At 34.1% G+C, this 27,910-nt stretch overlaps 1 pseudogene; it reads left to right on the top strand.

Annotated features, from left to right (window-relative positions):
- The first annotated feature begins 202 nt into the window (after positions 1-202).
- LOC143640891 (uncharacterized) lies at positions 203-23,030 on the top strand (annotated as a pseudogene).
- Positions 23,031-27,910: the final 4,880 nt, after the last annotated feature.

Genomic DNA, 27,910 nt, shown 5'->3' with positions numbered 1-27,910 from the left:
TTGCTGCTGAGAAGAGAGTGTATTCAATTGTTTATGGGTAAAATATTCCAAATATGCCTGTTAAATCTAAGTTATTAATTGTATTTTTTTATTTCTATCACTCCTTTATTTAGTTTTGATTTGAAAACCTATCGATTGGTGAGAGAAGTGTGTTAAAGTCACCCAGTTTTATTGTGTTGTGATCTATTTGATTCTTGCGATTATGAAGGGTTTGTCTGATGTATGTAGTTGCTCCACTGTTTGGGACATAAATAATAATATGCCCTGTTGATGTATAGCTCCCTTAAGCAGTATGAAATGGCCTTCTTTATCCCTTCTTACTAATTTTGACTTGAAGTCCACTTTATCTGATAGACAGATAGACATCTCTGTTGTAGTTGTAAAAGATATTTCTTCTAGCATCTTCTGGTGTGGGGGAATAAGTCTTTCTTTTCTTTTTTTTTTTTATTTGGACCCAGGATTGAACCCATGGGCACTTTACCACTTGGCAACATTCCAGCCCCTCCATTTTTTTTTTTTAGCCAGGCTGTCATGAAGTTGCTTAGGGCCTCACTAAGTTGCTAAGGCTGTCTTTGAACTTGTATTCTTCCTACCTTAACCTCCTGAGTCACTGGGATGACAGGCATGTCCCAGGGTGTGAATAGGTCTTAATGACATATCTGCTCTAACATTCCAGCTCAGTGCTTTGAATGCACAAAACCCTAAGTTCAATCCTCAGCATAAATAAATAAATAAATAAATAAATAATCCAAGCTCTCTAAGCTTTTGAATGTTTTCTCTTTTATTCAACTAAGTCAGGTACAAATTTTAAATTCATTTACAACCTTTTATTTCAGTCAATAAACTTTTAAAACTCTGAGCTGTTAACATTAAAGGTAGGATCTTTGTTCAGGGAGATTTTATCAATAAGTTCAGACAGATCCAGCTTCATGGTCCTTCTGTAGTCACCTCAATATCTATTCCCACACGTATTTCTTGGATTTCTGTCTGTGTAAATTAGAAATTCAAATAGAATTTTTTGTTGTTGCTGTTTGCAGTACAACTTCTTATGGAAATACCTTTCCCCCACTGGGACTTGAGTCTAATTATAGGTCTTAGAAGCAAAGAGATGTGTTGGAGGTAGGTCCCGAAAAGAATCAGCATCCATTCTTTCTATATGTATCAGTTTCCAAAAAATGCTTTAATATATTATGCGCACAGTCTTTCAGCTGCTTGATTTTAATAAGTGGTTATAAGAAGTATCCAGTGTCAAACTTTGCATGTCTACATTACCAGATCACATCATGGACAATTACTGCTCTCTTTATTATTGGCAATAGAGTCATTAGTATCTTTGAACCTAGTCCATTCAGAGAACCAATCCAGAAAGAAAAGTTCTAGGGCAAATGGATGAAAGTCTAACCAATCACATAATATCCTCAATCTGTTCCTGTAGAACTGCTTCCAGTACCAAAATCTGCTTTAATCTGAGTTCTCCATGAAACAGAACCAACAGAAAAAAAAAAACAGAGAGAGGGATAAGGAGTTTTCCTAAGAAGATGGTCCATCCTTTATAAAGGCGTATTTATGTCTTATGATTTAAGAGAATTTTATTTTCTGTGTTCTATTACAAGCTTGTACTGTTTATTATCTGCTATTACGCTTTGGGGCAGTATTGTGAGAAAAGAATTAAAAGAAAAATGTATTATCTGATTCCACACAAAAAACTGTATTTTGTGGGCCAACACAACTGAGGTGTCAAATTATAGAACTTCTCAATATAAAAGATTAAGAAAATAAGAATGCCTATATGTCCAGGGAAAACATATTTACGTGAGTATCTGATCAATTTGGAAAGAATCAAAGAATTATTGCTTTAATGCAGGTTGTTGTTCCAAATATATTTTTAAAAATACATTCCTAGAACAGTCATGATTTTAGGAAAATGAAAGTTTGCACAAACTTTACTACATCAATGTCCTTGTGATGGGACTTAATCTGTCTTAAAACTGTAAAGTTTACATAATTATTTTGTGTTGCAGTGAGAATAAGAAAGAATATATGTAAAATTTCTGGAATGTTTGTGCATAAACAACTTCAGTAAATAACCAGAATTTTATTTTTATCATTTTTCTGTGCATTTCTCTTTAGAGCATAAGTTGAAATTGTGATAAAACAGTCAAAAAACAAATAACAGTCTTCACATAAACATTAGTTATATCTTATTCAGAGAGAATTTTGTAATTCACTTCCCAATATTCCCAAAGTCTCCCATGAGAGAATGTGATTTTCAAAATTTTAAGTATATAGGAAGGGTTAATGGTTACTTCAACTCACATTATCTTATACCTGAGAAAGGGAATAAGGAGGAGAAGAAAGAATCTCAAACCAGTCTTTTTTGTTTGTTTCATATTAGCAACTATATAACAAATTTTGACAAGTGGAGAATTAAAACTCATCATTAGAATGCAGCCAACTATGTATTTCATTAATGAATTTGAGGTGACATAGGGTCTAAAAGAAAGATGTTCCTTAATTTTACCCTCAACAATTTTATAAGTTTAATCTTGATATTTTTTATTTCCTCGTAGATTCTTTTTGCAATACAAACAACACCAGGTGCCTGTCAAATTCTTTCCAAAACAATTCTGCATGCAAAGGTTTTTCACAAGACAGCAATTGCCATTGTTCAGACATAGCCAATAATTTGGACAAAGACTGTGACAACATGAGAGATCCTTATTTCTCCAGTCCCTGTCAAGGAAGTGTCACTTGTGTGTACACCCCAGGAAAAAGGAGCTTTCAGTGCCAATGTCCTCCAGGGTATAGTGGGATCACCTGTGAAATCACCACTGGTTCCTGTGGTGTGAACTCCTGCCAACATGGTGGTATTTGACACCAAGACCCTGTTGACCCTGTCTGCATCTGCCCTGCTGGATACACTGGAAGATTCTGCGAAATAGATCACAATGATTGTGCTTCCAGCCCTTGCCACAATGGGGCTGTGTGCCAGGATGGCATCAATGGCTATTCCTGCTTTTGTGTCCAGGATATCAAGGAAGGCACTGTGACTTGGAAGTGAATGAATGTGTTTCAGATCCCTGCAAGAATGGGGCTACGTGTCTCAATGAGATAGGAAGATACACTTGTATCTGTCCTCAATATTATTCTGGTAAGTGTGAAATTACATCTGCATCCCACATGATGTAATTATATTTTTCCCCTTAATTTTTTTTCTGCTTAAAAATATAACAGAAGCAAAGGTGACATTTTATGTCTCATCCAATTGTATAAGAAAATGGTCTAATTATTTTTTTATTTAATTGACTTTATTTTTTAAAATACATAACAGAGGAATGCATTACAATTCTTATTACACATCTAATTCTTGACAGGAATTAATTACTAGACAGAAATCTTCCAACACCATTGAAATGTCACTAAACCCACCAAACTAAGTGTTTGTATATTATCACTGTTACTGGTTCTAATGGAGTGTCACATTACTTAAAACCTAATTAAGCTTTTTAAATAATACTCCATTGTGTACATAGACCACATTTTTAAAAAAAATGTACATATCTGTTGGTAGATAATGAGTTTGTTCTCATATCTTGGTGATTGCAAATAGTGATGCAATTAAAAGGGAATGCAAATGTCTCTTTGACATACTGATTTTATTTCCTTTTGATATATACTTAGTAGTGGGATCACTAGATCATATGATAATTATATTTTTTATCTTTTGAAGAGTCTACATACTTTTTCCAAAAATAATCTCAGTAATTCACAATACCCCCATCACTGTGTTGGGTTCCCTTTTATTCACAACCTCCCAACAATTGTTATCTTGCATCTTTTTTATAACAGTGAATATAACACATCGAAGGTGGTATCTCATTGGGGTTTGAATTTGTATTTCTATGATGATTAGAAATGTCATACATATGTTGGTTGCTTGTGTTCTGCCATTTGCAACAACACAAGTGAATTCAGAAACATGATGTCCTGTGAAATAAGACAGACACAAAGAGACAAATATCATATAATCTCACTAATACCTGGAATCTAAAAAAATAGAACTCACTGATATAGGGAGAAGTATAGAGATTATTAGAGAGTGGTGGTGGAGGCAGGGGATGGACAGGAAAAGAGAGATATTGATCAACTTGTATAAAGTTACAGCTGATAGGAGAAATAAGTTCTGCTATTCTGTTGCACAGTGACTATGGTCAATAGCAATGCATATTTTAAAATAAATACAAGAATTTTAAATACTCTCACCACAAAGAAATGATATTTAAGTTGAGAGATATGCCAATTAGCATAATTTGATCATTACACAGTGCATACACATATCAAGCCACCACACTGTACTTCATAAATATAAATGATTTTTATCTAAATATAAAATAAAGTTTAAAAACATAACTTGGGTTCAATCTAGAATCAGTGGGCTTCCTGGGGCCTTACTGTCCAGGTCAGGACAGTTCCAGTTTCCCCATTGGTGCATATGTCTTTCACCCAATTTCATCAATCTTCCCTGTAAGGATCAAAGTCTGACGTTGAAATCCACTTCGAAGGCAGGCTATAAGTTGATGGATATCTGGTGCTAAAGTGTGATTAACAAATCCATAGTGGCAACCAGCTCTTATTTAATCTATCAGGAAAAGAAAATAATACTTTGTATTTATCTATTCTTTACAAAATGTCTATTGATATGCTTTTATCTTATTAGTAGTACAACAAGGTAACAATTCGTTACCAGGTTCATCCTGCTCATGGTCTTCACATTTAGTCTCCATCCTCTCCATCCTTTTGAATCACACAAAATTATTCACTAAGGCCAATTCCTCCTGTGTTAACCATGTTATTTGCTTTATTTGTTAGTATCTTTGGATTTCCCATCTATTTATAAGGGGGTAACTTACCCCATCTATGCCTCCTATATTTATCTGCTCACCCCCTCTACTACCTTGTCTCATGTCTCTGAGACATCACTCACATTTTAGTGCTGTTTTCCTCTTACTCTGGCCATTCTTGTAGCTCTCTGTGACTTTAGGCTTTCAATTTGCTGCCTTCTTTTAACTTTCATGCTTATTCTTTATTTTTCTTTTTTATAATGTATATTAAACAATATGATGATTTCCAAAATATTTTTCAAAATTTGCATCAGAACAACATTCTCAACATCACTTTGCTAATCTTATATATGCTGGAAATATTTCTTTTGCAAAATAGACATATCCCTAGTATTTTTTGCCATAACATTTGCTCATGCTTCACCTATAACAATTCTTCAAACTCTGCTGTTTTGAAATCAAAGATGTCTTCTAAATTGAGTCCATGCATTCTATTCCCAGGGCCTTAGCACAGGTCCTCTTCATCTCTTGAATGTAGTACTACTCTATAGCCAACCAAATTTTCTACATCTAGCCATTATCTTCTCCAAGTTAGTTTTTAACACCATCTTTGAAATAATCCTTCTAAATTGGATCTAAGCAAAACTTTCTGAAGAACCATGAGAGCTCTGTACTACATAGAGAATAGTTGCAGCTTCTCATTGAAAACATTCCACAGTGTGTCCCTGACATTAGGTGAAACTCTCCACACCACTCTAAAGTATTCTATTTCCTCAATTCAATCATCTTCATGTTTTTAACTGAAGTAGCTCCCTTTCTCCCTGGAACATCCTTTCCCACTTTACAATATCACTCTGAAGTTCTCCTCTACTTTCGACCTTGTTCAAATATTACCCCAACTCAAGGAACATTTCTGGATTTTCTCTCAGGGGAATAGTACTTTCACACTGCTGTGGGAATGGTAGTCATTACTTCCACACTAGTCTACACCTCTATTAAAGAGCTTCCCACATTTCATCCTGTTTTACTGATATCTAAATGCTCTTGTCTTCTCCTACTTAACTGTTAGTTCCTAAAGGACAAAACTACTGTCATATAATTATTCTCAAGTTAATTGATTTTTTTTAGTGTCTCATACACGTGTGCCAGTTTATTAAACATACACGAAAATCTCCTTATTTATATATGTGCTATCATGTCCATTTTCTTTCCTTAGTGGTTTGGGAATTAACTTTCAGTGTTTTAAACTTTTTGATGAAAATGAGAAATAAGTTTTTAGTGTGTGTGGTGCTGGTTTGGTATTTATTTTTATTTTGTTTCTTATGGTCCTTTTTAAAATATATATATATATATATATATATATCACTGTAGTTCATTAAGATAGCATCTTTTATTTCCTACGGCTATTTCAGTGCTGTGAATGGTAATTAAAAGGGAAATATATGAGATCAAATTAATGTTTTAGTTATTTAAATAAGGCATTCTGAAACAGTCTTATAATTACAAAAAAAAAAGCTTGAAAATTTTTAAATAAATTTTAGAATTTTAATTTAATTGGATTGTAATGAATCTTTTCTGTGGTCTAGATTTAGGCATAAAGGATTTCAAGGGTGTATTCCAAATGTGACATCCAGTAAGATTCCATCAAAAGGCACTTTATCCTACAGGAGTGCATTTATACTGTGGGTTTTATCATTTTCCTGCTGGGGCTGATAACAGTCGGTGCTCTTTTCTCACTTTAACACTTGAAGTTCACAATAAGGCTGTTTCCTTGCCAAACCCTGACATAATGATGTTTCATCCTATATGACCATATTCTTCCCTTGTTTTCTAAGAGACCAAGTAAATTTTATTATTTCAGTGTTTTCAGGTGAGATAGATAAAATTTGATTTCAAACTAGAATTTAAATGAGAAATTCATAAAGCAGTAAGAATCAGGTCTATTTATCTGGTTAAGTTTTTCAGGTTCAAAAATGTGATTGTAGGCTTACTCATCAATCCCCTACACAGTAGAATAGCCTGCATTGTGGTAGCTCATCAGTGGTTCTCAGCCCTGAATACTCATTAGCAATTACCCAGGGAGACCTGAAACAGAGATGTTCAGACTCTGCCTTTGAAATAATCCTTCTAAATTGGATCTAAGCAAAACTTTCTGAAGAACCATGAGAGCTCTGTACTACTTAACTTCGGAGAGTTAAGTTTAATTGATGATTCTCATGTACAGCTAGAGCTGGGAGACAAAAATTAAGTTCATGTGAACTTAATTTGGAAACTTTCCTTGCACTACACAATCATTTAGACACAGGAAGGTTTGTTTACTTCATCGCCATCCCATGATTACCAATATTTGTGGCAGCTCAGGCCAATTAATTGGAATCCCAGAGAAGGTTGATAGAACCAAGGGAAAAGCCAAAGTTCAGATGGAAAGAAAAAGAGCATGAGCAATCAGCATGGATGCACTTGAGTGCTTCAACTCAACCTAGACCACCCCATGAATCCTGGAAACTGTATTACAATGACCTAGCTGCTGTGAGCTCCATCCAAATTTAGAGTGATCATAAAGAACTTGGCTTACAGGAAAAAGCCTGTGTTCCTCTGAGCATCAAAGCAAGAAAAGGTAATAAATTTTAAAAGACAGAGAGGTACGAGGGGGGGAAAGAGCTGTAGCACATGGAGAGGGTTCACACTGTGTGAATTCTCCTCTCCGCAACCCATTGTGCTTTGTGAGCTGTGATTCATGAACTACAGAAATGGGCTCACAGAGAGCCATGGAAGATGCTGGTGAGAATCTGCTGTGCCTAAGCAAAAACTCCAATTGGAGCTCAAAGTAAGCACCTACAAACTTTCTTTAATGAAAGGAATATTAGCTCTGAGCACATGACTGCTCTTAGTAAAAATTTATGCAATGAATCATTCTATAATGGAGGTCTTCCTCAAAGTTAACCAGATTGATTAATGTGTATTTTAACCTGTTAAGATGTTTTGCAATATGAGAAAAACAGGACTGTGGAAGGCAGGAAAGGACAATTGATTGTATGATGAAGCAACTCTGTAGGAAAATACATTTTTCCTTCATGATAAAATACATGTTTAGTATAAAAATGTACTTTTGGAAATAAGAGAAATGTCACATTGCATTCACTTTTCATGCATAAGGAAGACCCATGTTGACCTTTCAAGTAAAAGATGCATCTCTATTTCAGAAACTAAAGTATATGAAAACATTCTTTTTATTTTTTTAAATCTATATTAGTACATGGAGAGTAGTTAGAAGGTTATTACAATGATTCAGGTGTAAAGTATTAGGACTTGGCCTGGGACAGTGAACATATACATAAAGGCAAAGATTGGCTTAAGGGAAAAAGATTCACTTAGCATTTATCAAGGCAAGAATGTTTTTAGACTCATTTTATGCTAGGAAACACTAAAGTCTCTGTTTTGGTTTAAATATGAGACATCCTCCAAAAGCTGATGTGGGATACAATGCAAGAGAGTTTGGAAACAAAAATGATTGAGTTAGGAGAGCCTTAACCTAATTAGTGCATTTATCTATTTTAATGATTAACTGGGTGATAACTACAAACAGGTAGTGTGTGGCTAGAGGTGGATCACTGGGCGTGTGACTTTGGGGTTAATATTCTGACCCCAGTGACCGAGAGCTTTCTCTGCTTCTTGGTGGCCACATCCTAAGCCACTTTCCTCCACCACACTCTTCCATCCTGATGTTCTGCTTCATCTCAGGCCCAGAGCAATGGAGTTGGCCATCTATAGACAGAGACCTCTGAAACCATGAGCCCCCAATGAACTTTTCTTCCTCTAAAATTGTTTTTGTCTGTTTTTTTGGTCATAGTAATGAAAATTCTGAACCAAACATCTCTTAGAAAGAAAGAAAGAAAGAAAGATAAAAAGAAAGAAAGAAAGAAAGAAAGGCTAAACCACCATTTCCAATTTAATGAACTTAAAATATAGATAGATGGCTCTCCAGTTTTAACTGCATGAAACATACTTGGGGAGCTTATCATTAAAATACATTTTTTTTAATTCAATAGATCTGACATGCCTGAAACAGGAAAAATTAATGATAGGTTTTATGTAAAGCAGCTATTTCTAGTAATAGTTCAGACATATGATAGTTTGAATAGTCCCTACAAAGCTCATGTGTTGGAAACTTAATCACTAATGCAATAGTATTGGGGTAATGTGGTGGTGGAAAGGTAATAAAGACAGAGCCATCATGAACAGATTAGTGCCACAATCAGAAGGGCTTTGGGGAGCTGGTTCATATCCTCTGTCTTCTACCATGTGAGGAAGAACAGCCCTCCATTCTGGACAATGCAGCATTCAAGGCTCCATCTTGGAATCAGAGACAAGGCCCTAACCAGATACCACACCTGCTGGTGCCTAGATCTTGGACTTTCAGCCTCCAGAGCTCTGAGAAATAAAACGTCTGTTCTTTATAAATTTTCCAGTCTCAGGTAAGATGAAGTGTGATGCATGGCATGGATTTTAAAAGCATTTTTGGATTATTAAGTCAATATATATATATATATATATATATATATATATATATATATACATACATACATGTGTGTGTGTGTGTGTGTGTGTGTGTGTGTGTGTGTGTGTGTTGCCTGCAGTGGATCAGGCAATGTCCTATGTTCTGTAAATATAAGAGTAAAGATAAAATTTTAAAATTTCTTATATTCTAGAGAAAAGAGCTAGATGGGTACCAAATGAGTAAGTAATTGATAAAAGTACATAGTAGGCTGGTGTGATAACTGCAGTAGAGAAAACTAAAACAAAAAATGGGGAAATAGCAATTTAACATTTGATATAATGACAAAGACAGCTTCACTGGATAGTGATTTGTGATTGAAGTTATAAAGACATGAGAAAGAGAACTAGGGAAATGTTTTGTGGAACAGCATTCCAGGCAGAGGAACAGCAAATGCCAGAGGTTAAAGTATTTGGGAATAGCAATGAAATTGGTATGAGTAGGCGAGGAAGATAAAAGGCCAGAGAGAGAAAGGCTCAGACTGTGTGGGGCTTTGTAAACCACTGGAAGAACTGGCTTTGACTTAAGTGAGATGAGAACTTGGGGGAGAGTTTGAGACTGGAATGATTATCTTATATTTTAACAAGATCAGTCTGCTTGTTACACTGAAGATTTAAGAGTGGTTAGGGTAGAATTACAGGGTCCAATGGAGATAATGGCAAGCAAAGGGACTACCTAAAGGGATAGAAAAGGAAAGAGAAATATCACATTTTAACAATAACATCCCTGCCTTAAAATTTAAGATAGAAATGAACACAGAAAGATCATGGATCATGTAAACTAAAGGCAGCATGCCTTTCCCTGCATGCTCTTCATTACCCTCTGATATCCACGCATAGATTATTCAGAACAGGTATGACCTTTAGAATATTTATAGCAAGAATGCAGTCTTTTGTAGTAGTTTATATCAACCATTACTTAATTAACAGTGTCTTTCATATGCACAGGTGAAGCTTATGAGTAATAACTAAGTTACATGATGCTTATTCATTTAAAATTTCCTATCAGGACCTCTTTTCATTTCAGTAATATTTCATGTTCTTCTTGAGCCTTCTCCAATAGTCCACATCCATTCTGATACATAAGTCTAAGAGGTAAAATGTAGCCAACTGATACTGACTTTATAATGGCACTTCTCAAAAACATAATTTGAACTTCAGTCAACGTGGAAATTTGAATCTGAGCTTGAAGTTCCATCTTTTCTAAATATGTTTTGATTAATTAAATCACTTGAAGGCTTCCATGGAAAATCATATGGATAATTTAAGAAAACATCCATGAAAAACAATGTGGGAAAAATAAAACTATATTTTATCAAAGGAAAATGGTTGCTTTTGTATATGATCTTAATTATGAAATTGATTGTTCTTGAGGTGTGGTATTAAGAAAATAAGATATTTGTTCAGAACTAGAACATTTTGAAATAGTCTCTATGAAGAAATGAAGTTTAGGGCTTTTGTAAAATATTTGTTGAATGAATGCACAAAATAAGAAATTGTAGTTGCTCAGCAAATATTTATTCCTGCAATGCTCTGATCATTGCGCCAGACCTCGGAGACATAAAGATAACAAAGACAAAACATGTCTTGACATAGTGTTCACAGTTTATTCAGGAAGCAGTCATGTAAACGAAACTTACAGTCTGTCTCAGAATTTAATTATATTTCTTTTTAAATTTTATTTGTGCTGAGGAAGCACAAATAAAAGAGGCAGTAACATTGCTTGGGTTAGGAAATGCTTCATAGAAAAACTGGCCTATGACTTGAACAAAATCACATGTTTTTCAGGAGAGAAAACTGAAACTTTTGTCCTCTGGCTACATTAGTTGTTGTTGGTATTATTACTGTTTAAATAACATGTTGGATATGAAGGGAGAAGAACTGCAGAAATGTTTTGGAAAGAGGTTGCTGTGGTCTGAATGTTTGTGTCTGCACACACAAAATTTGAATGTCGACATTCTAACTTCCAGAGTGAGGTGTAAGGAGGTGCTTAGGTCATGGGGGTGGGTCCCTCAGGAATGTCATGAGTGCCTTTTTGAAAGAGACCTCAGAGAAAGCCTGTGCTCCTTCCAGCTTCAACTCAAGGTACTGTCCAGGAGCTGAACAACCAGTTTTCTTTCTGACATGCTCCTGTTGTTTCTCTTAGTGCCTTTCCGTCTATCTGCAGGGTGTGTGTGCAGGTCTAAATGTGAAGGGGATGAGTAGAGAAATATATAGTGATTTGAAAAACAGATGCAGTGTGGAAAAGAGTGGATTTTGGAAGAAGACAGGTATTACAGGCATTGAACATTGGTATATTCAATATAAAATGTAAATATTGTAATTTTCCCATAGTCTTCCCAAGAAACTTGGAAAATTAAAAAAAGATTTAAAGCATTCATAAAAATAGTGCTTTCTTTTTTTTCAAACAGCATCTTAGAGACTCTGAAATGGATCACTTTGACTTCTTAAACTTGGCATATAATATATATATATATATATTATCTTCCTAGAATTATAAAAAAGTAAATACACACATAACACACACATGTATGTAGACACACATACAAAATATAGTCAATAGATTGGGAAAGTCATACCCTTTAACTTAGAAAAACAATAATATCAATGAAATGACATCTCAGTACATGCTATGACATGTGTGAGGGGAGTAAAGGGGAAGAATGGCATATACATGCATTTAGAGAAACATGGTTGGAGAAGAAGACTAAAGAATGCATACAGAGGAGAGAGGAGAAACAGTTCTCCAAATAGACAGCTGAACTCCAGAAAGAACCATTAAATACAAGGAGGTCTGAGAACCCCCTCCCTATGCTCTGCCCCAGGATTCTCAAAGGGGAGACATTCTTTCTTTTCCTTTCCAGAACTAGTTTCAGCCTCCACGAATACTTTGGAAAGATAGGTTGTAGCAGTCACGAACATCCCTCAACTTTTGGTGATAAAGGAGCATGCAAAAAGACATGACACAGTAAAGATTAGAAAAACCACCAGAAAGTGTTTAATATTGAAACTTGAGGTTTTTTCCAGTTTTGACTCTCAGTGAAAACAAAAGTGGTAGAAACAAAAGGATCTCATTAGTTGCAATAACATACAATAAAAATAGGTAAGTAAAATAATGATGAAATAATAAACTATTAATTGTTATAAGTATTAATGGGATAAGCATAAAATAACAAAAAATTAGTTTTCTTTTTTGATTATAGAACTTTATTATTTATTCAGTTTGCCTAGATACAGATCATATAAAGTAACAACTATCATCTATTATTTTATTACTTTTTAACGTGTTCTTTTTAGATATACATGACAGTAGAGTATATTTTGACATATTATACATACGTGGAGTATAACTTCTTTTAATTAGGACCCCATTCTTGTAGTTGTACATGATGTGGAGTTTCACATCTATTCATATGGGAAAGAAAGTTAAGTCTGATTCATTCTACTGTCTCTCCTATTCCCATCCCCCTTCTCTTCCCTTTATTCCCCTTTGTCTAATCCAATGAACTTCTATTTTTCCCTCTCCTCAATTATTATGTGTCACCATCACATCCACATATTAGAGAGAATAGTCAGCCTTTAGTTTTTCAGGACTGGCTTGTTTCACTTAGCATGATATTTTCCAGTTCCTTCCAGTTACCAGCAAATGTCATAATTTCATTCTTCATTAAGGCTGAGTAATATTCCATTGTGTATATATACCACATTTTCTTTATCCATTCATTTGTTGAAGGAAATCTAGGTTGGTTCCATAGCTTAGCTATTGTGAATTGAGCTGCTATAAACATTGATGTGGCTGCATCCCTGTAATATGCTGTTTTTAAGTCCTTCGGGTGGATATGTACTGAGGAATGGGGTAACTGAATAAAGTGGTGGTTCCATTCCAAGTTTCTTGAGGAATCCCCATAATGCTTTCCATAGTGGTTGCACCAAATTGCATTCCAACCAACAATGTATGAGTGAACTTTCCCCCCACATCCATGCCAACATTTATTGTTACTTGTATTCTTGATAATTGCCATTCTGATTGGAGTGAGATGGAATCTCAGTGTGGTTTTAATTTGCATTCCTCTAATTGCTAGAGTTGTTGAACATTTTTTCATGTATTTATTGACTGATTGTATTTTGTCTTCTATGAAGTGCCTATTCAGTTCCTTTGTCCCTTTATTGATTGGGTCTTTTTGGGGTGGCAAAGATTTTTCTCCCATTCTATAGGCTCTCTTACACTCTACAGGCTTTCTCTTCATATTCTTGATTGTCTTCTTTGCTATCAAGAGGCTTTTTAGTCTGGTACCATCCCATTTATTGATTCTTGATTTTACTTCTTGTGCTTCAAGAGCCTTATTGAGGAAATTGGTTCCCGAGATGGCATGATAAAGAATTGGGCCTACATTTTCTTCTAGTAGATGCAGGGTCTCTGATCTAATGCCTAAGTCCTTGATCTACTTTGATTTGAAATAAATCAATTTTATTACTTCATCAGATTTAATACATTAGGGATGTCACCTAGGTTTCATATATCCCTAAGAAAGAAAAATGATGCAACTAAAATATAATAAGATTAAGACATTGTTAAGTATAAAGTGCATTCTGGTTTTAAAGATGTTAAAAGTGAGGAATATTAGAAGTGACAAAATTCAGCACCAAGAGAATTCTGAGCTTATAAAGTCAGCTTTTAAATGGATTATTTTTAAGACAGCATTTTGTTTATTTTTGGTATCTGTAAGAAATCTTATTGGCTAAAATCCCAAAGGTGTTACTAATGGAAATAAATTGCCTTAATTTCCCATAACATCTTGGTAAAGGTTACTATGATTATCTTACCTTATGAATCACAGCATGAAGTCACCCAGCCTCTCCTTGTTTTCTAGGATATTAAAAAGACTGTAACTATGGTATGTAGGAGGAGAATCTACTGCATAAGTATGACTGCAATGGAAACTGAATGCTGCATTTCCTCTTTGGCCTGATATTTGTGTCACAGACTTGCACTGAAACTGTTATAATTGATATATGTAAAGAACCCAGAAACAGTGAGCATAATTCTTATTCAAAAGAAAGATAATATGCATAGAGGCCTCTTAGAGTAGCAACTATATTAGGTGGAATTTGAAATTTAAGAAGATAACTCAAAGGCAGAGTTCAATTATTCCCAGAGCATGGATTTTGCAGATAATAGAAAGGTATACAATGTCATGTTGCTGTGCTACACACTCTGCCACTGTAATGAGGACAGCATCAGGGACGAGACCTGCTCCAGACTGATAGCATATAACACACACTATCTTGTGGCACAGAGTCTTAACATCGATCTCTAATTGCCAAAAGGTACATATTGAAGGACAAAAATGTCTAAATGCTTATCAGAAGTTTAGGACAAAATCATTCAGAAACAATGATTTGTTTTAAATGTTTGACAAAGCGATCAATTTGATTTCAAGTCTTTTGATTTAGAGGGGGCCCAGGCTTGCAGAGGCATTGAGAAGCTCTGTCCTGGTATATCAGCTTGTCTTCCAGGAAAAATGGTAGATTATTCCCTTGCTGTGATAATCCTAGTTTTCATTCAAATTCAATAAGCATCTTCCGTGTTCAAGAATATGTGCTAAATGCTACAGATATGATCGTTAAAGAATAAAGATCGACTCCAAAGTGCTTAGCATTTATAGATAAAATGGACAAAAAAGCAACTGTAGTACAATAATATAGACGTTTCTATTGTAGGAAATTTTGAGAGTACAGTGGAGGAACATCAGTGCCAAATAGAAGCCATTAAGTACTCATGTCATACTCAAACTCAATCTCTGGAAACTAATTGGACTGGTTTGGAGAAGTAGGGAACAAGGAGTGGGCATCACAAGTCAGGGGGCCTCTGTGATCCGCAAGAGGCGCAAGAGACAGGGGAGATGCAAGCACCTGGTGTGGATGACACTGGCTAGTTCTCATCTTTGAGAAGTTCCTACTACATTACAAGGCAATTGTGCCTTATTCTGGAGATGCTGGAAGGGGAGCTATATAAAAATTTTAAGCAGACATCAATATCCTCAGATTTGTCTTTCTATAGAAGTGTACTATATAGAAGTACCGAGAGTGATTTCAAAGAGGGAAGCCAGTAGTAGTGAGACCAGTGAGAGATGCTGAGGGTCAGTAAGGTCTTGGCAAATGATCACGACCCCAAATGCTATGGCACAAGTTTCAATTTTTACTGAAATAAATTTTATTTTTAAGCTCTCTTTATTCTGAAAAACAATCAAATTTAATGTGCTGGCATCCTTTTTATCTTGGCTGATGGTAGACTCTGTGAATGGTAGATGGTGACAGAACAGCCTACTGCCATTTCTTTTAAGAAAAAAGGGCAAAACCAATCAAACTACTTCTGAGCTATTTGAAAATCCCTCAGTAACATTTCAATACATAATTTATTATCCTGGATTATAGGCACAGAAATAAAAATGAGAAATATGGATATACCTCCTTTGGTGTCTTTTAAAGCCTGTGAATTTGATTATTGTGTACATCAAATACCAGTTGAAAGATTTAGTAAGACAGGTTTTATCTTAATATCACTTCTACTTTTGTTAATCTTAAACTATTTAGCAAGTAATCACCTATGATTTGGGAGAAGGGATAAATACTGATTTCTTGTAACAATACTACGTTGAAATGAGTGGGTTCTCATGATGCCGCTAATTATATTAAATCACAATTTAATTTTATATTTAAAAGTTGTATTTTACAACAACAACATAATAGGAAAATATGTAGAATGTCTATAAAAAAAGGAGCACTTAAGCAAATAATTGTAAAACATATTTGTAGGATAGGTTTTTGTGGACAGACAAGTCTTTTTTTCTTTTTCTCTAGCAAATACTTGGTATGCACCAGTTATTGTTATAAACACTTCAGAATACATTTAATTACAATAATAATCCTATGGTTTGGTTACAAAGATTTTTCCCATTTTTCAAAGAAGGAAACTTAAATATAGGAAGGTTAAGAAACTTACCCAATGTTCCACAGCTAATAATTGGCTGTGCTGATTTCAATCAAAGCTATCTGGTTTGAAGTCCCAGCTTTCATCCATTATTCTAGATGAGACCTAACTAAACTTTTTGAAAATAATGAAAAAAAAAAAAAAAAAAAAAACATTGACCAGTCCAATTTAGGCTTCCGATAAAAGTGTCATTTATAATAACTTTGTTCTAAAAATGACTTATTTGTTTCCACAGACTAAAAACCCACAAGCTGTTGTATGCAGTAATTTGTAAGTAACAGCTTCTCTGCTGTGTGCAACTTCCCACAAGCACACCAAAGTTAATATCAATTAGGATTAAGGAAGAAAATTATTTTGGGTAACATAATATTTGACAAGTGCTTTAGTAAATAAAGCATCGCTAAATAGCTAAAATATTTTCACTTTGCTAAAACTTTTCTGTTTTTCTGTGCTAATTTTTTTAAAGCTGTTAACTATGAATTGGAAATTGATGAATGTTGGTCCCAGCCCTGTCTAAATGGAGCAACTTGTCTGGATGCTCTGGGAGCGTATTTCTGTGACTGTGCCCCCAGGTTTCTAGGGGATCACTGTGAGCTCAACTTTGATGACTGTGCGAGTCAGCCATGTCTACATGGAGGGCTGTGTGTGGCTGGAGGAAACAGGTATGTCTGCTGTTATAGCTGGGCAAATGGCTTAGAGAGATGGAGAACTATTGTACCACTCTGGTCAATTTGAAGATCTCATGCCCTCAGCTTAAAGATTTTACATTGCATTATACTTTCTATGATAAAAATTGTAGTATTCAGATTTTACGAAAACATGTGTTTGTTGGAGGTCGTTTTGTTCCTGAGCAAGGAGCTTTCAAATTCACTCTTGTTATAGTTTGAAATTGCTTATGCTAAGGAAAAGGAACAAATTTTCAATTCCTGGAAGTAAACCTGTCATAAATAGGGAAAATATAAAAACTAAGCTAGGAATAATTAAAAATGTGAATGTGAGATTTATATGACACAATAACTTTTAATAGCATTGCACTTAAAATCATCTTGTTTGATCTATCAACAGAACAAGATGAACATTTATGTTCTCATATTACACAAAGAAATCTAAAGTGCATGGAAGTTAGAAGATTCACACAGAATCCAGTTTCCCTTTAGTTAGTAACGAGACATAATTTATTCCAAATCTAATTTCAAAGTAAATGACACTCAAAGGGAAAATGATAGAAGACATAGGTGTTTCAAATATATTTATCAAAATAATAGGATTTCAAAAACAATGTTGTATTCTCATAGCTATTCCTTCCTCAATCCTCCACTTATCTAGGTGTAAAAAACTCATTTTATATAGTACTAAATTATATATATATATATATATATATATAATTGCTAATGGCAATTGAATACAAGGGGCTCTTAACCACAAAACCAAATCTCTAGCTTTTTTTTTTTTTTAATTTTGACACAGGGTTTCACTAAGTTGCTTAGGTCCTCACTAAGTTGCTGAGGATGGCCTTGAATTTGCTATCCTCCTACCTCAGCTTCTCAAGTTCCCAGTATTATAGATAGGCATCACCATGCCCAGCTTATAATACTAAATTTTTAAATGATCTTTCCTAAATTAAAATTATCATCTTAATAAAGTTAGTAACCTTCCCCACTAGATTTGTATTTGTGTATTAGATATTCTCACTCAATCAATCAATGAAATAGCAATATTAAAATATTCTTGCAACCCAAAAGAGAGAGAGAGAAAGAGAGAATATTACAAGTCACAATGTATTTAATGAGGCTTTTTCCTGAGTTTTTCATTATTTATTGTTTTATTTTTATAAGGGAAAAATCATTCTCTATTGCCTTAAAAAATATTAACGATTTTTCTTAATACTATTTAATAGTAATTTACTCAGTACTCTTTATGTGTACACTTAGTTATCACAATACTCCTATGGCATAAGTATCTTCAACTTATGGATGAAACTTAAGTATTTATAGTTTCCAAATAACTTTGCATGAATAATTTTTTAAAGATAACAATAAGACATCACTCAGGTCTAGAGAGATAATTCCCTCAGAGTTTTTGAGATAAGTATAAAGAGTGTATCATGGGTCTCAGGTTGATGAAAAAATAAAAAGACAGAATAAAGATATTTGATTTCAGTATGACTAAGAAATGACATGAAAATTTTATTTACTCTCCAGATATAGCTGTAACTGCACAGTTAGTGGATTCACAGGGACACACTGTGAAACCTTGATGCCTCTTTGTTGGTCAAAACCTTGTCACCACAATGCTACCTGTGAGGACAGTGTTGACAATTACATTTGTCACTGCTGGCCTGGTAAGTGACAAAATACCTTCCACCAGTTTTTTTTTCTCTTAGCATAGAAAAAAAATGCCTATGAAATGAAACTAAAAATTGTTATTGTTAAATGTTGTAAGTGAAATTTTTCTTCTAGTTGTATTCTTCAGGGCTCATACATATTTACTGCTATACTACACATTATCCAAAGTGGGTGACTAAGTTGTTCAAAGATTAGAACCCTCTAGAAAAAGCAGAGGGGGAGAAAATCAATGGAAAGATTCAATTCAGCATGGTTTTCATAGAGAAAGTTTCACTAGAAGAGGATTTATTTTCTTTTAGGACTTTCTTTTAGACATCAGGAATATATAGAAACCTGTCAAACAATGTTAAAATACTAGAAGCTTGTTTTATACTGAATTGAAATGGTCAACCTCATAATGAACATGTGTCAGAAATTTCCTCAATCGCCATGTGACTTTGGACAAATTACTTAACTGATCTGAGCCTCAGTTTCCTCATTTTATAAAAATGGAGGTGCTGGTAATAATATCCACTTCATAGAGTTGTTTTGGAGAGAAATGCAGTAATGTATACAAAGCTCCTGTCTGAGCCTCTACCGTAAAAGACACACAATAAATGTTAACTAGATAACAAAATTAGGTTAACCATTCTAGGTCCTATGGCTAGCACCTAGTGGCCCATTGCTTACTTAAGGAAAGAACAAAGAATGGAAGAAGGAAAGAAATATGAAAGAGTGACACACACAGGAGAGAACATATTCAATTGTGGACTTTGAGTAATTGCTCACAATGTTGGCTTAGGGAGGGCTGGTGGTACAGAGAAGCTGGGAATAAGGTTGAAGCCAGATGACAAAGCCACTTGCAAATAATGGGGCAGGGAAGTTATGTAATCTGTGAATTTAAAAAGAGCCCTCTGGCAGCCTAGTGAAGTTGGTTGGAGGAAATACAACTACAGGCCAGGAATTAGTGAGAGGACTGGGCAGGAGTTTAAACAGAGCTGAGTCTGTTTGCTAGAACAGAGAGCAGTGGTGAGGTGAAGATGAGGGACTGGATGGGCAGGAAATCATGCAGGAGGTTAAACGATGGGCAGATTTAGGACAGTTCTGCCTTTGAGTTTCTCTTAGGTCACTTGCATGGATGGCAGTTTGGACTAGATAGACAATTCAGAACATCTTTGTACCCTATTCTCACTGCTGTATATAAAGAAAAGATTGAGTACCACAAACTAATCTAAGAAAAGATCATTCCTTTGGATCATGAAACACTGCCACAGACTGCAATGCCAAGAATCTACTGTGATAATTACCTAGAGTCCTCATTTCAAAAGTAATTAATTATGAGAAGTGTCAGTCACCTTAAATGCTTACCTTAGAAGTTTTCTTGATACCCACATGAGATTGGATGTGTTAAAACAAACCAACCTTATATAGGAACCCTGGGGGCTTGATTTGGCATTAGATTGCTTCTTTGCACATAGTTCTATCAAAAAACTTGTTTAAATTATTGAATGTAGTCTTGACTGAAGGAGTCCATTTATATCTGTGGTTAAACAGAATAGAAAATAAAATCCCCACAGGGCCTCAGTGGTGGAGACAGGAATGGCAAAACTATAAATCAGAAGCTTCTGAATGTTCAAGTTGGGAATAAGATAATGCATGAGCTGGAAAAGCAGAAAAGGATTTATGATGAGTCTAAATTACTTCCTAACCTGGCCTATGTACGGGTCTTGAGTCTTAGAATGAAAAGGAAATTGAAAATAGTTCATAATCCACTGAAGCACAACAAATAACAGTTCATAAAAACTTGCTGTGAAAACTATCATTTACTGAATATTTGTATATCCTTAAGTATGAAATCAATTATTTTGAAAGTAGACATTTAAATTTAAAAGATTCTGAGGACTCTTTAGCAGGAGCGTCACAATAAGGGATTGTGAGATCATGATCTCACATGTTCTTTTAGTTTCTTTTCTCACTATGTTTCTTCTTCAGATAGCTGAGAAAGGATCCGAGGGTCACATGTGACATATATATTATGCTGTTGAGCAATAGAATTTATGTTGTGGTTATTATTTGACACATGACCCCATTCAGGTTTTTACTAAAGTTTCAAAATGAGCAATCCCATTAGCTTCTCATCATTTGCTCAATAGTAGTCCATTCTCTGGTTTATGTAGTAAACCAGAATTATAATCTAAATTCTTATTTTCAATGATTAATTGGTACTGTTTTATGCTTTTTCAGGCATTGGTTAAAATCCACTGTTTACATCTTGCTCAGCATTGGAAGAGTAAATAAACTGAGTACAGTCTCTGTTGTGGTAGAGTATATAGTTGGTTGAGAAAGGCAGCCATATATACAAATAAATACATAACTAAAGATTATTAAAGGAGCAACAAAAGAAAAGGATTTAGTGATATGAAAAAAAAAACAGGAACTTATTTAGATCTGTCCATGAGGGCAAGTTATTCTGAGAAAGTAATACAAGACAAAGTCTGAAAATTGGGTAAGAGTTGGCCACACAAAGGCTTGGAGAAAAATTTTCTAGAGGAGAGAAGAACATCGTTATGAAGGCCATAGGGTAGAAGACATTCCCTGGGAGGAAGGAGGAGAATGGGATTAGGTAGAAATAGTAAAATGGAAAGGGTTCAGGTGATAAATGCATTCTTAGATCATAGTAAGGATTTTGATTTTATCCTATGTGAAATGGGAAGTCATTGTATAATTTTAAAGTAAAAAAAATATTGTAACTTATAAATTTTATAATTTTTAATTATAAATTTTGTTTTAAAATCATATTTCTCAGCAGACTTAAGTGACATTATAGAGGCTTTTAGGTGTATGGTAGGTTTGATCATATTCCTTTAAGAACTTTATACAGCTGTCTTGCTGTCTTGCAAAATAGCTGATATTATTTTATTATTCATCAGCATTATATTAGCATTCCAGTAAATTTTTATTTGGGAATTAGCACAACACATAACATATAAGTACTTGAAAATCAATAAGAAAACCAGCCTAAAAATTAGGAAAAAGATATATAATGTTACTTGAGTCAATAAACAACCAAAAAAATGTTAAATTCAATAGTAACTGAGAAAAATGTAAACTAAAGTAAGATATTATTTTTGTCCAATTTACTAATGACAAATTTTATATTTGCTGATAACTATGTTTCCAAGGGTTTGGAGTCCTATATGTATGTATCCATCTACTTTCTAGTTGGTAACAGGTAAGTGGTACAACTACTCTAGAAGCATTTGTCAATCTGTACTTAAATAAAATTGTATACAGCTTATGACCTAGAATTTCTGCTTTTAGGTCTAAACCCTAGAATTTTGCTTAAACACTTACACATATGTCATATGTAATGATATTCATTGAAAATTTTTAATAGTAAAAACTGCATTAAAACCAATAAAAGGATGATTATGGCACATTCACGTTTTGGAGTAGTCGGAAATAGTTTAAAACTATGAGTTAGATCTCTCTTACTAACATGGATTCTGCAAGGGAATGAAAACGCAAGTTTCTGAATATAGTACAATTGAGCTTGGTTAAAACATACGCAGCACCCACACAATAGAACTATATATAATTTACTTTTCTTTCTCACTGAATATTAGGAAATAACTATTTAACCTACTTTTGAGATTTAAAATAATAATTTGGGGTTGGCTATGTGGATACTTCTGATTTTTAAGTAATTCTCTATAAATTTTTTTCTTGATAAACACACATCAATTAGAATATTTGTTAAATTCAAGTAAATGGTATTTTATTCATTTTATTAAATGTTCAGGTTAAATCAAGATTACCCTGAAGTCCCATTTTATTTCAGGCTTTATTAATCAAATCTTTTTAAAAAAATGGCCAAATTAAGCAAGTTGCTATTGATATTTATTTCCACGTAAACCTCCTCTTACCCGATTCCCCTGGCTAGCTCTTTGAGCACTGGCAACTTGCTAATTGGCGCAGGCACAGTGGTCAGCCTCTTTTCAGGCATATGCTCTATGATTTAAGAGCTTTGACTCAGCGGCTTCTCTGAACTTTCATCCTGCAGGATACACAGGTGCCCAGTGTGAGATGGACATCAACGAATGCGAAAGTAACCCCTGCCAGTCTGATGGGGAATGCATAGAGCTGTCCTCAGAGAAACAATATGGTCATATTGCTGGGCTGCCTTCTTCGTTCAGCTACCTTGAAGCCTCGGGCTATGTTTGTGTCTGTCAGCCTGGATTCACAGGTGAGGTCAAGGAGACAGGAAATGACTTTCTTCACTTGATGGCAGACTATGGATTTAACCAAATGGTGTATTAGCAGTAAAACCTGTGCTACATAAACTGTGTTGCTATGGTGCAAAGGGTCCCCCTTGTGGGCTTGAGAAGAATCTTGGCTCACATCTCATAATTCCTCTCTGCAGGAGGAAAATGTTAACAATAGGAACAGAGGAAGTGTATAAAAAGGTAAATATTTTCATACACTTACTGGGAATTTCAATATATCACAAATTATTTACCTTGAAAAGCAAAAGTATTGGTATATTTTGTTATTAATTTTCATGTTAAATTTTATGTGTTATTTGAATTTGGTAACAAAGTCACGGTACTTATTTCTACTTATATTGAGACCAATTATCTAGTTTCAAGTAATATTTTGCAACTATTCTATAGCTAAAGTCATTTTATACATCAAATTTAAATTTATGCTCTATCTTTATTTATTCTTACTCTAAAACTCAGAGGTTTCTAATGGACAATTGTGTTTGGGTCTGCTTAATGTTCTGAAAATTTTCAGAATTTTTGATACAGTCCTCAATTTGTTAATAAGCAGCAATTATCCACAATTGCATAGATATCGGTGAGAAAATAAATTATAATTTAGATTTCTACCTTATTTTTTTTTCTCAATAGGTTAGTGAGAGACACTTCAGGAAAATATTTTAGTTTTTTGGGGGGATTTCTGAGAAAAGTAATAAGGGATAAGTGAAATGGGTGTGTTACTCTATTTACACCTGGGATTTTCTTTTAATATTTCAGCTTTGAAGATTAATGAATTTGTTTTGCGGTAGTGTTTGTGTAAGGTTGCTGAAGAAAATGCTTATTTGCTCATGTGCTGTCCTCTTTATGAGAACACATAGAAGAAGACCTCTCCAGTTTCAATATCAGGATAAATGGTATTTTCCTTCCACACCTTTTACCTTACATTTTAAAGGCATGCAAACAAAATTTGATAAATGACAAACATGAAATAAATTTTGTAATGCATATTTCCCAATAATGTAGGCTGCTACAAATAACGATGATGTAGCTAGATGTCTAAAACATGTTTCTATAGAGGCATAAATGTCTTTCTGTTATATATTAATCTCACCCCTAGGAATATTTCAATTTCCTGTTTCTGTTTCTTAATGTTGTCTCCTTTTTTTCTTCTTTCTTTCCAAGTTATTTGATTTTGGTACAATGTATGCATTTTTGTTTTTGGTTAAATCTTTCTTGGAATAAGGTAGGGGTGACTATAATTTGTTTCTAAAATATTTGGTTTAGGTATAGAGAGGGGATTCTATCACAGCAGAGGATATGGTTAATATTGCCTTATCAGATAAAAGGGCACAGATTACCAACAGATTCAAACAGAACAGGCAGTAGAATATGCTAGAAAAGTGTGTTGGACTTGTTTTCTGAAGGGCTGTCAAAAATGATTAAATGAATTAAGAGATTCTGTTTGACCACATCTCTGTGGCTTAGTGAAATTGTTTATTTTCACACATGTGAATTCCAAAAACATGAGTTCCTATCATCAGTTGCCTTCCAATGGTGATTCAGAGTCACAGCCTCTTCTCTTTTTTCCCTCCCTTTTCAAACTCAACTTCTGAGTTGATTGTCGTCTTTTGCAGCAAGTTGTTGGAGAAGGAAGGAAAGTAGAATATGAAACCTGGAGGTTTTACAAGTGGAGCCCCATGAGTAATGGGACTCTTCTACTCACCTTCCATTGATTAAAATTTAGTCATACAACCACATTTTACTGTAGAGAATACTGAAAAATCTAGTCTTACCTAAAATAAAGAGAAAACAAATTTCTTAAACATGAATTTCATGTACTGTTCATTCCATGAATCCTCTAAGTATTCTCCTACTTACTTACTACATAATGATATATATATTAATATGTTAATGATATGTATATGTCATTAATGTGTATACTAATATACATACACATAAAGATATGTATACTCACACACTATATATGTACATAAACAACTATATATACTTATATATACTGCTAAATATATATAACTATAATAGTTAAAACTGGTATGTATGTGTATATATACAGAATATATATATATATATATATATATACAATATATAAACTGTATGTATGTGCATATATGAATATGTATACATAAATATGCTTGAATATGTTTTTTTAATTAAACCATTTAAGTGATAATAGTAGATTTACATGAAGTAATAAGAAATAGAACAGGGAATCCCATGTATAGTTCACCCAGTTTTCCCAATGGACTATTTTCCATTCTCATCAGCAATGTATTAGTGAGTGATCCAATTTATTCATATCCTCACTAACATTTGGTTATTATTTTTTTTTAAGTTTAAGACATTCTAATAGTTAGGAAGTGATATGCCATTATGGTTTTAATTCATGCCTAATAACTAGTATGTTGAACAACTTCTCCTGTATTTATTTTATCTGTTTATCTTTTATAGCAAAATATCTCTCAATGTCTTTTGCCCCCTTCTAACTGGATTGTTCTTTTTACTCTTGAGTCATTTTCCACACACTAACCGTAAGCATTTTTTTGTTAAGTTTATACTAAGTATCCACTTTTATTTATTACTTTCTTTGGGGTGATTATAAATAATGTTGTGTTTTATTCAGTTTCTATATATTCCTTTGTTAGTGTTGGGGAGATAATCTCCTCTAGTGGTCTTTGATCTCTTTGACTACCACTTAGCTGCATAGCAATGGGTCTTAAGCCTGTAATACTTCCTGGTGGAGAGAATTGTGATGCATTCCACTGTGAGGTGTATGTGTATGTATGTGTGTGTGTGTGTGTGTGTGTGTGTATATATATATATATATATATATATATATATATATATATATATATATACACATATACTCTGTTGGGTGGAGTGTTCTATATTTGTCAACTAGATTATGTTCTATATTTGTCAACTAGATTATCTACATGATCAGATCCTCTATGTTGGTGCTGATTTTTTTGTCAAATTTATGAGCATAATGTGGCTCACAGTGATGCCTTATTATCTTATAATAGCTATAGGATTTGTAGTGATTTCTCTGATTCATTCCTGATGTTGAGGGTCTATATCGTCTCTCTCCATTTTTTGTAAGCTTATTAATTTCATTGATTTTTATTTTTAAAGAACAAGTTTATTGTTTCATCAATTTTTTTCTGTTACCCAGTTTTCAATTTCATTGATTTTTGTTCCTTATTATTGCCTTCTTTCAGTTTGCTTCAGGTTTATTTTTCTTTTAGTTTTTTTTTATTGCAAGGATTTAGCAGTATAAATTTAACTCAATACTGCTTTTGCTGCATCCCACATATTTTCACATGCCACACTTTCATTTTAATTTGGTTCTATGTATTTTCAACATTTTCTTTGAGGCTTTTTCTTTGATCCATGTATTATTTAGCAATAGGGAACAGAAAGTATTATAATGTTTATTTTAATCATTATATATAGTTTAGAAAACTTATATTTTACCTATATTTTTGTTCTCTCCATTGTTTTTTCCTTTTTCCCATGTCATTGAGATTCTTCTTTTGTAATTTTCTGTTAAAAAACATTAGTCAAATTTAAGGTAGATATGTTAGTGACACTTTCTTTTAATTTCCCTTAGTCTGAGATAATCTTTATTGCCTATTTATTCTTTCTTTTTGGGGGGACACTCAACCATTGTGCCACATCCCCAGCTCTATTTTGTATTTTATTTAGACACAGGGTCTCACTGAGTTGCTTAATGCCTCACATTCTGAGGCTGTCTTTTAACTCTCACTCCTCCTGCCTCAGCCTCCCGAACCCCTGGGATTACAGGTGTGCACCACAGTGCCCAACCCCTTCATTCCTGAAGGATAGTTAAATATAGAATTCATTATTGACTCTGTTTTTCTTTTAGAATTTGAAAAATTCACAGCACTTCTTTCTATACCCCAGGGTTTCTCATGAGAAAACCTCTGCCATTGGAACTGGTGATCCCTACAAATGATACATTATTTCTTTCTGACTAACTTTCTCTTTTGTCTTTAGCATTTTTTCCCTTTTGTTCTTAATTTTCAGAAATTTACTTCTGATATATGTTGGTGTTTATTTATTTGCGCTTATTCTACTTGGGATTTACTCAGTAAAATTTTCTTTACTGTAAAAATTCAACTTCATGAGAGAAAATGTGTATTTAGGCTCATGTTTTAGAGGTTCAGTTGATCACATGGCACTGTTGCCTTTGGGCCTGGGTGAGGCAGTGCATTATGGCAGGGAGGGTGTTGCAGAGGAGGTTTCCTGTCTTATTGTGGCTGGGAAGGAAACCAAGAGCAAAGAGGAGGGGCTGGAGTCCCAATGTCCCCTTCAAGAGAATGCTCCTAATTGCTTTCCTTCCTGTTGGCTCCACGGTACAAAGTTTTCACTCCCTCCTAATAGTTCTGTGGGCTGGTGACCACAGGTGTTTGAGGGACATTTATGCAAACCATAGCACTCAGCTTTTCAAATCTGTGAATTTGTGTCCTTTGCCAAACGGGGAAAATTTTTAGCTAATTTTCCTTAGACTATTAGCTCCACTCTCTTTTTCTTCCACTTTTAGGACTCTGTTCATACAAATTTAGGGTCTTTTTTTCCATAGGTTTCTGAGGCTCTGATCATTTTTCCCCCCATATATTTTCTCTTTGTTGCTTGGATTGGGCAAATTCTAGTACTCTGTCCTCAAACTCACTGGTTCTTTCCTTTTTCATCTCTTCTCTATTATTAACCAATCCAGGAAGTTGTTTATTTTTTCTATTTTATTTTTCATTTCTATAATTTCTAATTTTTTCTTTTAATAATGTCTATTTCTTTGCTGACATTTTTCATTTTTCTTTCTTCTCGAGAGATTTATAATTGTTTATTGAATCTTTTTCATGATGCTTGCTATAAAATTCTCGTCAGATAATGCTAACA

Source organism: Callospermophilus lateralis, unplaced genomic scaffold (assembly GCF_048772815.1).
Source record: "Callospermophilus lateralis isolate mCalLat2 unplaced genomic scaffold, mCalLat2.hap1 Scaffold_708, whole genome shotgun sequence".
NCBI lineage: Eukaryota > Metazoa > Chordata > Mammalia > Rodentia > Sciuridae > Callospermophilus > Callospermophilus lateralis.
The sequence above is the reverse complement of the archived record's forward strand: the minus strand, read 5'-3'. Positions and strand labels throughout refer to the sequence as shown.